Genomic DNA, 13,469 nt, shown 5'->3' with positions numbered 1-13,469 from the left:
GTGCGTCTTCACAGCCCAGTGCGTCCTGTGCCAGAGCCCCGCACTTGCCGGGTGAAAGTGAGCATCCAGCCAGGACGGACTGTGCCAGCTCTACGCTCCAGACCTCCAGTGCGCCTCCACGGCCCAGTATATCCTGCGCCAGCCATACGTACTGTGTCTCCAGTGCGCCTTCACAGCCCAGTGGGGCCTGTGCCAGCTCCCCGCACTTGCCGGGTTAAAGTGAGCATCCAGCCAGGACGGATTGTGCCAGCTCTACGCTCCAGACCTCCAGTGTGCCTCCACGGTCCAGTATATCATGTGCCAGCTCCATGCACCCGGCCTCCAGTGCGTGTCTCCAGCCTGGTACGTCCTGTGCCTGCTCCACGCACGAAGCCTCCAGTGATGATCCATGGCATGAAGCCTCCAGTGATAATCCATGGCACGAAGCATTCAGTGATGATCCTTGGCATGAAACCTCCAGTGATGATCCATGGCCCGGAGCCTGCAGTGAGGATCCATGGCACAGAGCCTCCAGTGATGATCCATGGCCCGAAGCCTGCAGTGGTGATCCATGGCCCGAAGCCTCCAGTGATGATCCATGGCACGAAGCCTCCAGTGATTATCCATGGCCCGAAGCCTCCAGTGATGATCCATGGCCCGAAGCCTCCAGCGACGGTCTGCAGTCCAGAGTCTCCAGTGATGGTCTGCAGTCCAGAGCCTCCAGCAACGGTCGGCAGTCCAGATCCTCCAGCGAAGTTCGGCGGTCCAGAGCCTCCAGCGACTGCCGGCGGTCCAGAGCCTCCAGCGACGGTCTGCGGCCCAGAGCCTCCAGCGACGGTCTGCGGTCCAGAGCCTTCAGCGACAGTCTGCAGCCTAGAGCCTTCAGCGGGGGTTCCCAGTCCAGAGCCTCCTGCGAGGGTTTCCAGTCCAGAGCCACCGGCGACGATCTACGGTCCGGAGTCCCCGACGACGATCCACGGTTCGTTTCCTCCGGCGGCGATCCACGGTCTGGTTCCTCTGGCGATGATCTACGGTCCGGAGTCGCCGGCGACGATCCACGGTCCGGAGCCTTCGGCGACGATCCACGGTCCGGAGCCCCGGGAGGCGATCCACGGTCCAGAGCCTCCAGCGACGATCCACGGTCCGGTTCCACGGACCGCGGAGGGATCAGCGAGCGGAGCGGGGTCTACTTCCCAAACCAGAGCCTCCACAGAGGACCCGGACACTGATTTGGGTGGGCATTCTAGTTTTACTACTTCTTTGTTATATCTGATCACTACCGTAGTAGGGTCACCATATTGTTACTGTTGATATTCACTTGTCCTGTACACCAAGGTCATCACCTTACTGGTATTTTAATATTAAGTTGTTAAATGATGTCATGTTTTGTGAAAGATTTTTGTTGTTTTGGGAGAAATGGAGGATTACAAAATGGAATTTTGAGTCCTTGAGACAATGGTGGGAGGTTGGGAAGGCCCAAATACAATTATTTTGTCAACAGTATACTGCTCTGTCTCGTACTGAAGTTAAACAGACTATCAGGGCCCTTGAACAGGATATCAAATATATTGAATTGAAGTTGCTCACTCAGAACGACCCTGGACTAGTCATGAACTTACAGGACAAGAGACATGAACTCAGGTTGTTTCTACATGAAATCAAATCAAATCAAATCAAATGTATTTATATAGCCCTTCGTACATCAGCTGATATCTCAAAGTGCTGTACAGAAACCCAGCCTAAAACCCCAAACAGCAAGCAATGCAGGTGTAGAAGCACGGTGGCTAGGAAAAACTCCCTAGAAAGGCCAAAACCTAGGAAGAAACCTAAAGAGGAACCAGGCTATGTGGGGTGGCCAGTCCTCTTCTGGCTGTGCCGGGTGGAGATTATAACAGAACATGGCCAAGATGTTCAAATGTTCATAAATTACCAGCATGGTCGAATAATAATAAGGCAGAACAGTTGAAACTGGAGCAGCAGTACAGCCAGGTGGACTGGGGACAGCAAGGAGTCATCATGTCAGGTAGTCCTGGGGCATGGTCCTAGGGCTCAGGTCCTCCGAGAGAGAGAAAGAAAGAGAGAAGGAGAGAATTAGAGAACGCACACTTAGATTCACACAGGACACCGAATAGGACAGGAGAAGTACTCCAGATATAACAAACTGACCCTAGCCCCCGGACACATAAACTACTGCAGCATAAATACTGGAGGCTGAGACAGGAGGGGTCAGGAGACACTGTGGCCCCATCCGAGGACACCCCCGGACAGGGCCAAAACAGGCGCATATCACTGAAATGAAAGAGTGAAGGGTGCCTTGATTAGGTCTCGTTTCGCTTCCCTCAAGGATATGGATGCTCCTAGCGCTTAAAAAAAAGCCTAGGACAGTCGACATTGCAACTTAAACAGATGGTCTGCCTTCGTCTCCCTGATGGGAAAGTGACCACGGATGACAGTGATATGCGTCAACATGTCATAGATGTCTACTCTGCCCGCTATAAGGCAGAGGATTGTGACTCTCTGTGTACTGAACAGTTGTTACATGTCTTCCTCAATTGGGACCTGAGCAGAGAGTTGCTTTGGACTCTGACATTACTCTGAAGGAGCTGTCCACAGCAGGTATGCAGCTCTCAACAGGCCGAGCCCCTAACATCGATGGTTTACCATCTGAGTTCTATAAGCACTTTTGGGGGTCTATTGTGGAATATTTTTATGAAGTGGTGTGTGAATCTTTTCATGAGGGTTCTCTTCCTGTATCCTGTATATGTGCGTTGCTTTCACTGTTGCCAAAAAAGGTTGGATTTGGCTCTCATGAAAAATTGGAGACCCGTTGCTTTGCTGTGCGCAGAAGATAACATTTTATCTAAATGTCTCTTAAACAGGTTGAAAGAGTATCTGGGATTGTTGATCCACAAGGACCAGTCCTACTGTGTACCTGATCGCTCTATTGTTGACAACTTGTTTCTAATAAGAGATGTTTCAGACATTTGTAAACTGTCTGATGTAAATGTGGGTTTACTTTCTTTGGATCAGGAGAAGGCTTTTGATCGTGTGGACCACCAGTACTTGTTCATAACAATGAAAGCCTTTGGGTTTGGGGATGTTTTTTTTGTCTTGGATGAGTTTACTGTATGCTGGGGCCTCGTGTATGATGAAGGTGGGGGGTGGTTTGAGATGCCCCATCCCTGTCAAAAGGGGCATCAGGCAGGGATGCCCAATTTCAGGGCAGTTATTTTGTCTGTCAATTGAACCAATGGTTTGATTTTTAAGAGCGAAGCTTACTGGTTTCTCTGTGCCAGGTGTAATGAAGGGACCTACGATAGCACTGTTTGCGTATGCAGATGACCTGACAGTTTTTATTACAGGGGGTGAGGATGTGAATGTTCTCTCAAATGCTTTAAAGGTGTATGAGGGGGCCTCCTCAGCTAGAGTCAATTGGGAAAAGAGTGAAGCCCTGTCGGAAGCTTCAGGTGGGGTCCGGTCCACGGTTACCAGGGGGGCTTCAGTAGGGCAGAGATGGGATGAAGACTTTGGGGGGTTTTCTAGGCTCTGATGTCTTTCAGAAAAATAACTGGGAGGGTGTAGTGGAGAAGGTGTGTGCCAGACTGTCAAGGTGGAAATGGGTGCTGCCCCAGTTGTCTTATAGGGGAAGAATACTTGTAGCTAATAATCTTGCTGCCTCTATTGATAAGAGGACAGCTGACCTCCATTGGAGGATAATAGATTTGGATAGAGCCACCAACCTGTATCTGGTACAACTGGGTCCTACTGTTGGGGAAGGGTGTCCATTCTGTGCTGAGTCTGAAACTCTGGTACATCTGTTTTAACAGTGTCCCAGGTTGGTCAGGATGATTGACCTGATCACTTCTTGGTTCTCAGCTCTGGGAGAGGTTTTCTCTTCCCAACTGCATATATTTGGGCTAAAGTACAGGTTTAGTCAAAAGGGTGTAGTTGTGTTGCTTAATTTTGTGTCAGGGGCAGCTAAATTAGCGATATGGAAGACCCGAAAGAACAGTATTCGGGGACAGGGGTCTGTGGATGTGGTGGGAATGCTGGAGGGAATGTTGGCAGCGAGACTGAGGGTTGAGTTTGCCTATTATAAACTGGTCAATAATATTAATCTGTTTATGAGTATATGGGGTATACAAACAGGCTGAGTATGTGGGGTATACAAGCAGGCTGAGTATATGGGGTATACAAACAGGCTGAGTATATGGGGTATACAAACAGGCTGAATATATGAGGTATACAAACAGGCTGAATATATGGGGTATACAAACAGGCTGAGTATATGGGGTATACAAACAGGCTGAATATTTGGGGTATACAAACAGGCTGAATATATGGGGTATACAAACAGGCTGTTGTGTTTAGTTACTGTGGAGGAGGATTTGGAGTTGTGTTTTTAATTGATGTGTAACTATGGTTTTGTATGAGTATGTATTGTGTTGTGGGCTCCCAGACCCAATAATGATTATTTAAAACTAAAACGCTCTCTCTCTCTCTCTCTCTCTCTCTCTCTCTCTCTCTCTCTCTCTCTCTCTCTCTCTCTTTCTAATTGGCATGATGTGACAATGTACATTGGAGATGTATAATATTAACATAATTCATAATAATAATCAATATTGTCAAGGGACACCAGTAACAACAATAGCCAAGGGTCAAAAGAACCATACTTTGAACAATATCAATAAGAATAGAGGAAATGTGCAGGTTGGTCACTTATCATATGGCAGGCAGCAATGTAGTTCCCTGCCAGCTGGGTCATCCCCCAACAGGATGGCTAGCCTATCCTCATCAGAGAAGTCTTTGAAACCTTGAATAAGGGTTTCACATTTGGGGAAATTACATTCTCTAATTGTTTAATATTTTATATTCTCTCTCTCTCTCTCTCTAAAAAGCGTGATATTAGCTCAATTCTAAAGTCCTATATATAAATGAACCACACAGAAATCTCAAACCCACTGATTTACACCAGATTCACTAGCAGTGGTTATAGCATTGGCTGTAGGATTATGCTGGCTGGTGTTGGATGGAGAACAACACTGGGTTAATATGGCCCAAATCAGAGCTGTAGCTGCTGCAGGTCAGAGAGCAGCTGATGAGAAGGCTCATCTCTACATGGACACACTGTTTGTGTGTGTGGGCAGTGCCGGGGTCAGCCTGACAGGCACAGTGACTCACCCGCACCACACACACACACACACAAATGTGTGGGCACGCACACACACATTCAGTAAGATGCATGCATGCACAGACGTTCACACGTGTGAACACACACACTCACACAAACGTGTGGGCGCAGACACACGTACTGTACACAAAAGCACATACAAACACACATGCACACACTCTCACACCATTGTCTTTACAAGCAGCGATATTGAGCGATGAAACTGAAACACTGCAGAGCTTTATCTGCGTATCTCCACGTGAGTGCATTGTTTAACCTTGAGGAGTACAGTTGGGCCAACATCCTCTCTGCACTTGGACAAAGTCACATCATCTATGTCTGTCTACTCCAGAGAATTCCCATTCCCCAGCCCAGCAGCGGGCCGAGGGGTGGGGGCTGTTTCTCCACACGGGGGTCAGCAGGGAAGTAAAAGCAACATGCTAATCCAGACGCACCTCGGTCACTCTCACCTCATTCCTCCCTTTCTCCCTGGTCCCTGCAATCACCAAAATTATCACTATCACGGCAGACCAGTAGGACCCGGGCCGCTTGTCGCTAGCCGCTTCTTCGAAACAGTATCAGTCAAGGCTGATTTGCATAATAACAGCTCATCATTCAAAGGCCTTTTGTTTGCGCCGGGAAGAGAAAACTGTCAAGGCGTCACCCTCCTCTCCTCTTCAGAGCCCGGGGTCTGGGCGCGCAGGGATGTAAACAAGAACTAGGGGGGGTGGGAGGCTAATTGTGGACTGTGACACTTGGTGGCCGTGGTTCGAGAGAGAGAGAGAAATGAAGGGAGAGGAAGACAGACAAAGAGGGAGAGAGGTGAGAGACGCAGCAAACTCCAATCTTCCACGTGCGTCATCCCACAGTCAAGAGCCCACTTTTCTCCCCAGTTTTCAGACCCCGGAATCAGTGGAGATTGACATGCTGATCTGAGTCCTGGGCAAAGTGGACAGAACGAGTGTGACATGGGGAAATGGTGATTCTCCTACTCAAAATAATCATCATTGTTTTCTCTGTGGCCACGACGCTGGTTTAAAACGCTTAACTCTCAAACTATTCTGCTTTAACTTGATCTTTTTAATGTTTGGAGCGACTGTGTGAAACCCTTTGAGACTGCTCGCAGGTAGCACTATGGGGCAGGTGTGTGTGTGTGTGTGTGTGTGTGTGTGTGTGTGTGTGTGTGTGTGTGTGTGTGTGTGTGTGTGTGTGTGTGTGCCTCTGTATGTGTAAGAGTGTGTGTGTCTGAAACGAACCCCCTTTCCTCTCCTCCTGATGAGGGGGGTTGGCTTCCACCTCCTGTCTAAAGACCTGTGTGTGTTTGGAGGGCTCCAGACCGCGTTGCTCTCACATGGTCTGACATCAAAGAGCCGCGACGTGCCTCTTTGTTTACCCTCCTTAGCAGGCGGTCATTACCAAAACATCCCAAATAAGCCGTGCGGCGAAGGCAGGGTGAATTAATGATCTCCCCGTGTCATGGGTGCCCCCTGCGAACTGTGCCAGGCCATCCGGCGTCACGTGAGTAGGCACACAACTCTTCCCCACACCACACACACCCCAGCGCATGCAGGGCTCATGGCCGCTAACGACCGCTCAATTAGGGGAAATTAAGAAACCGCTGTGAGGTCAAAGCTGAACTCATTAGTGATTGGAGGGAAGAAAGAGAAGTGTCACACCGGATTAATCCCTGAAGAACAGGATCGGCATCCAAGCAGGTCAGCATCCTACCGAGCCTTTAGGTTTCATGGTAATGATGGTAATGATGGATAGGCTATGGGTCCTACTGATGCTGTGGGATAATGGTAGGATTAAGTGGCCAGTGCTATAGGACTCTGTCTTCAGATCCTACTTGACTTTGATTGGATCTGATTGCGTTTAGCAAGAGTACATTAATAACGTCTCCTTCGCTAACACTTTACAGTAGAATCATATGGACTAGTGTATTGAAGATGGTCTTCAGTTGACTGCACTGATTACCAAGTGTACAGTAGGTCCAACTGATAATAACCATCTCATAGAAGCAAGTTGCAGTGGTGGAAAAAGTACCTAACTGTCATACTTCAGTAAAAGTAAAGATATCTTAATAAAATAACTTTATTTAACTGGGCAAGTTACTTAAGAACAAATTCTTATTTACAATGACGGCCTACCGGGGAACAGTGTGTTAACTGCCTTGTTCAGGGGCAGAACGACAGATTTCTACCTTGTCAGCTCGAGGATTCGATCCAGAAACATTTTGCTTACTGGCCCAATGCTCTAACCACTAAGTTACCTGCTGGTTACTGGCACAATGCTCTAACCACTAAGCTACCTCAAGTAAAAGTGAAAGTCACCCAGTGAAATACTACTTGAATAAAAGTCTAAAAGTAGTGGGTTTTAAATATACTTAAGTATCAAAAGTAAATGTAATTGCTCAAATATTCTCAAGTGTCAGAAGTAAAAGTAAAAGTCAAATTATTTTCAAATTCCTTATATTAATAAAAGGGGCACAATCCAACACCCAGACATCATTTACAAACAGAGCATTTGTGTTTAGTGAATCTTCCGGATCAGAGAGAGTAGGTATGACCAAGGATGTTCTCTTGATAAGTGTCTGAATTGGACCATTTTCCCATCCTGCTAAGCATTCAAAATGTAACGAGTATTTTTGGGTGTCAGGGAAAATGTATGAAGAAAAAAGTACATTATTTTCTTTAGGAATGTAGTGAAGTAAAAGTATAAATAATAAAGTAAAGTACAGATACTCCCCAAAACTACTTAAGTAGTACTTTAAAGTATTTTAAACGTGTGTACAGGCTTCTACCATGTAGAATCTCATGTGTACAAAGTGAAATTCTAACTCCAAATCAAAGTGGAGTCTTTATCATAGAACAACACATTAACATACAGGTCATGTTGTGAGTACGGATTTACCAAGCACATAATGTAAAGGTTTTCATTTGGAAATTAATTACTAATCTAATCTATAGAGCTTTATTAAGAACTATTAAGAAGCACACCCTAGTGATGCATTAATCATGTATTACTAATTAGTGTAACATTTAAATGCATGTTGTAAACCTACATTGAGTGTCTCGCACAAGACTAAGGTGCCAAGCGATCACTGTACTAATTAGTTTGTAATTATGTTTAATAACTTCTCTGGAAGCCAATCTTCTTCCAGTCGAGGAGCAGAGGCAGGCTGTCTGCTGCAAATACCGTACAGCCTAGAGAAGAAGGTACTCCACTGTACACACACAGGAGAGGAGGACTTCTGGGAAAAAATATAGGCTTTCACAGCCAATACTACTTTAAAGGTGCAAAAGTGAGGATCTGATTGATGATGATTTTAGGCCAATAAAATATTTCACATTCTGAAATATTTCGAGTGTGAGGGAGGGAGAAGAACATGGTGCTAAGTGGGATATGACTAGAGTATATGCATCCCTCTAACTGACACATGTTCAATACAGGCCTGCAGGAAAATCAGACTTTAGTAGACAACAGAGGAGAAAACAGGAGAGACAACAGGAGAAGAGAGACAACAGGGGAGGAAACAGGAGAGACAACAGGGGAGGAAACAGGAGAGACAACAGGAGAGGAGAGACAACAGGGAAGACAACAGGAGAGGAGAGACAACAGGGGAAACAACAGGGGAAACAACAGGAGAAGATAGACAACAGGAGAGACAACAGGAGAGGAGAGACAACAGGGGAGGAAAGAGGAGAGACAACAGGAGAGGAGAGACAACAGGGAAGACAACAGGAAAGGAGAGACAACAGGGGAAACAACAGGAGAAAACAGGAGAGACAACATAAGATGATAGACAACAGGGGAGACAACAAGAGACAACAGGGGAGACAACAGGAGAGACAACAGGAGAGACAACAGGGGAGGAGAGACAACAGGGGAGGAGAGACAACAGGGGAGACAACAGGAGATACAACAAGAGAGACAACAGGAGAGACAACAGGAGCGGAGAGACAACAGGAGAGACAACAGGAGAGGAGATGCAACAGGGGAGACAACAGGAGAGACAACAGGGGAGACAACAGGAGAGACAACAGGAGAGGAGAGACAACAGGGGAGACAACAGGAGAAAACAGGAGAGACAACAGGAGAGACAACAGGAGACAACAGGAGAGGAGAGACAACAGGGGAGATAACAGGAGACAACACGAGAGACAACACGAGATAACAGGAGAGACATCTCGAGATAACAGTAGAGACAACAGGAGAGGAGAGACAACAGGGGAGATAACAGGAGACAACAGGAGACAACAGGAGAGACAACAGGGGAGGAAACAAGAGAGACAACAGGAGTGGAGAGACAACAGGGAAGACAACAGGAGAGGAGAGACAACAGGGGAAACAACAGGAGAGGAGAGATAACAGGGGAGGAAACAAGAGAGACAACAGGAGAGGAGAGACAACAGGGAAGACAACAGGAGAGGAGAGACAACAGGGGAAACAACAGGGGAAACAACAGGAGAGGATAGACAACAGGAGAGACAACAGGAGAGGAGAGACAACAGGGGAGGAAAGAGGAGAGACAACAGGAGAGGAGAGACAACAGGGAAGACAACAGGAGAGGAGAGACAACAGGGGAAACAACAGGAGAAAACAGGAGAGACAACATAAGATGATAGACAACAGGGGAGACAACAAGAGACAACAGGGGAGACAACAAGAGAGACAACAGGAGAGACAACAGGAGAGACAACAGGGGAGGAGAGACAACAGGGGAAACAACAGGAGAGGAGAGACAACAGGGGAGGAAACAGGAGAGACAACAGGAGAGGAGAGACAACAGGGAAGACAACAGGAGAGGAGAGACAACAGGGGAAACAACAGGGGAAACAACAGGAGAGGATAGACAACAGGAGAGACAACAGGAGAGGAGAGACAACAGGGGAGGAAAGAGGAGAGACAACAGGAGAGGAGAGACAACAGGGAAGACAACAGGAGAGGAGAGACAACAGGGGAAACAACAGGAGAAAACAGGAGAGACAACATAAGATGATAGACAACAGGGGAGACAACAAGAGACAACAGGGGAGACAACAAGAGAGACAACAGGAGAGACAACAGGAGATACAACAGGGGAGGAGAGACAACAGGGGAGGAGAGACAACAGGGGAGACAACAGGAGATACAACAAGAGAGACAACAGGAGAGACAACAGGAGCGGAGAGACAACAGGAGAGACAACAGGAGAGGAGATGCAACAGGGGAGACAACAGGAGAGACAACAGGGGAGACAACAGGAGAGACAACAGGAGAGGAGAGACAACAGGGGAGACAACAGGAGAGGAGAGACAACAGGGGAAACAACAGGGGAAACAACAGGAGAGGATAGACAACAGGAGAGACAACAGGAGAGGAGAGACAACAGGGGAGGAAAGAGGAGAGACATCTCGAGATAACAGTAGAGACAACAGGAGAGGAGAGACAACAGGGGAGATAACAGGAGACAACAGGAGACAACAGGAGAGACAACAGGAGAGGAGAGACAACAGGGGAGATAACAGGAGAAAACAGGAGAGACAACACGAGATAACAGGAGAGACATCTCGAGAGGAGAGACAACAGGAGAGACAACAGGGGAGAAAAGAGGAGAGGAGAGACAAAAGGAGAGTAAACGCTGGAGACAACAAGAGAGACAACAGGAGAGGAGAGACAAAAGGAGAGACAATAGGGGACACAACAAGAGAGACAACAGAAGAGGAGAGACAACAGGGGAGACAACAGGAGAAAACAGGAGAGACAACACGAAATAACAGGAGAGACATCTCGAGAGGAGAGACAACAGGAGAGACAACAGGGGAGAAAAGAGGAGAGGAGAGACAAAAGGAGAGACAATAGGGGACACAACAAGAGAGACAACAGGAGAGGAGAGACAACAGGGGAGACAACAGGAGAAAACAGGAGAGACAACACAAGATAACAGGAGAGACATCTCGAGAGGAGAGACAACAGGAGAGACAACAGGGGAGAAAAGAGGAGAGGTGAGACAAAAGGAGAGTAAACGCTGGAGACAACAAGAGAGACAACAGGAGAGGAGAGACAAAAGGAGAGACAATAGGGGACACAACAAGAGAGACAACAGAAGAGGAGAGACAACAGGGGAGACAACAGGAGAAAACAGGAGAGACAACACGAAATAACAGGAGAGACATCTCGAGAGGAGAGACAACAGGAGAGACAACAGGGGAGAAAAGAGGAGAGCAGAGACAAAAGGAGAGACAATAGGGGACACAACAAGAGAGACAACAGGAGAGGAGAGACAACAGGGGAGACAACAGGAGAAAACAGGAGAGACAACACAAGATAACAGGAGAGACATCTCGAGAGGAGAGACAACAGGAGAGACAACAGGGGAGAAAAGAGGAGAGGAGAGACAAAAGGAGAGTAAACACGGGAGACAACAAGAGAGACAACAGGAGAGGAGAGACAAAAGGAGAGACAAAAGGGGACACAACAAGAGAGACATCAGGAGAGGAGAGACAACAGGAGAGACAATAGGGGAGGAAACAGTAGAGACAACAAGATAGACAACAGGGGAAACAACAGGAGAGGAGAGACAACAGGAGAGGAAACAGGAGAGACAACAGGAGAGGAGAGACAACAGGGGAGGAAACAGGAGAGTCAACAGGAGAGGAGAGACAACAGGGGAGGAAAGAAGAGAGACAACAGGAGAGGAGAGACAACAGGGAAGACAACAGGAGAGGAGAGACAACAGGGGAAACAACAGGAGAAAACAGGAGAGACAACAGAAGATGATAGACAACAGGGGAGACAACAGGAGACAACAGGGGAGACAACAGGGGAGACAACAAGAGAGACAACAGGAGAGACAACAGGAGAGACAACAGGAGAGGAGAGACAACAGGAGAGGATGTACAACAGGGGAGCCCATAGGAGACAACAGGAGAGACAACAGGGGAGACAACAGGAGAGACAACAGGAGAAGAGAGACAACAGGGGAGACAACAGGAGACAACAGGAGAGACAACACAAGATAACAGGAGAGACATCTCGAGATAACAGGAGAGACAACAGGAGAGGAGAGTCAACAGGGGAGACAACAGGAGACAACAGGAGAGACAACACGAGATAACAGGAGAGACATCTCGAGAGGAGAGACAACAGGAGAGACAACAGGGGAGAAAAGAGGAGAGGAGAGACAAAAGGAGAGTAAACGCGGGAGACAACAAGAGAGACATCACTTGAGGAGAGACAACAGGAGAGACAACAGGGGAGAAAAGAGGAGAGGTGAGACAAAAGGAGAGTAAACGCTGGAGACAACAAGAGAGACAACAGGAGAGGAGAGACAAAAGGAGAGACAATAGGGGACACAACAAGAGAGACAACAGGAGAGGAGAGACAACAGGGGAGACAACAGGAGAAAACAGGAGAGACAACACAAGATAACAGGAGAGACATCTCGAGAGGAGAGACAACAGGAGAGACAACAGGGGAGAAAAGAGGAGAGGAGAGACAAAAGGAGAGTAAACACGGGAGACAACAAGAGAGACAACAGGAGAGGAGAGACAAAAGGAGAGACAAAAGGGGACACAACAAGAGAGACATCAGGAGAGGAGAGACAACAGGAGAGACAATAGGGGAGGAAACAGTAGAGACAACAAGATAGACAACAGGGGAAACAACAGGAGAGGAGAGACAACAGGGGAGGAAAGAAGAGAGACAACAGGAGAGGAGAGACAACAGGGAAGACAACAGGAGAGGAGAGACAACAGGGGAAACAACAGGAGAAAACAGGAGAGACAACAGAAGATGATAGACAACAGGGGAGACAACAGGAGACAACAGGGGAGACAACAGGGGAGACAACAAGAGAGACAACAGGAGAGACAACAGGAGAGACAACAGGAGAGGAGAGACAACAGGAGAGGATGTACAACAGGGGAGCCCATAGGAGACAACAGGAGAGACAACAGGGGAGACAACAGGAGAGACAACAGGAGAAGAGAGACAACAGGGGAGACAACAGGAGACAACAGGAGAGACAACACAAGATAACAGGAGAGACATCTCGAGATAACAGGAGAGACAACAGGAGAGGAGAGTCAACAGGGGAGACAACAGGAGACAACAGGAGAGACAACACGAGATAACAGGAGAGACATCTCGAGAGGAGAGACAACAGGAGAGACAACAGGGGAGAAAAGAGGAGAGGAGAGACAAAAGGAGAGTAAACGCGGGAGACAACAAGAGAGACATCACTTGAGGAGAGACAAAAGGAGAGACAATAGGGGACACAACAAGAGAGACAACAGGAGAGGAGAGACAACAGGAGAGACAATAGGGGAGGAAACAG

Source organism: Oncorhynchus clarkii, chromosome 18, assembly GCF_045791955.1.
Source record: "Oncorhynchus clarkii lewisi isolate Uvic-CL-2024 chromosome 18, UVic_Ocla_1.0, whole genome shotgun sequence".
Taxonomy (NCBI): domain Eukaryota; kingdom Metazoa; phylum Chordata; class Actinopteri; order Salmoniformes; family Salmonidae; genus Oncorhynchus; species Oncorhynchus clarkii.
The sequence above is the reverse complement of the archived record's forward strand: the minus strand, read 5'-3'. Positions refer to the sequence as shown.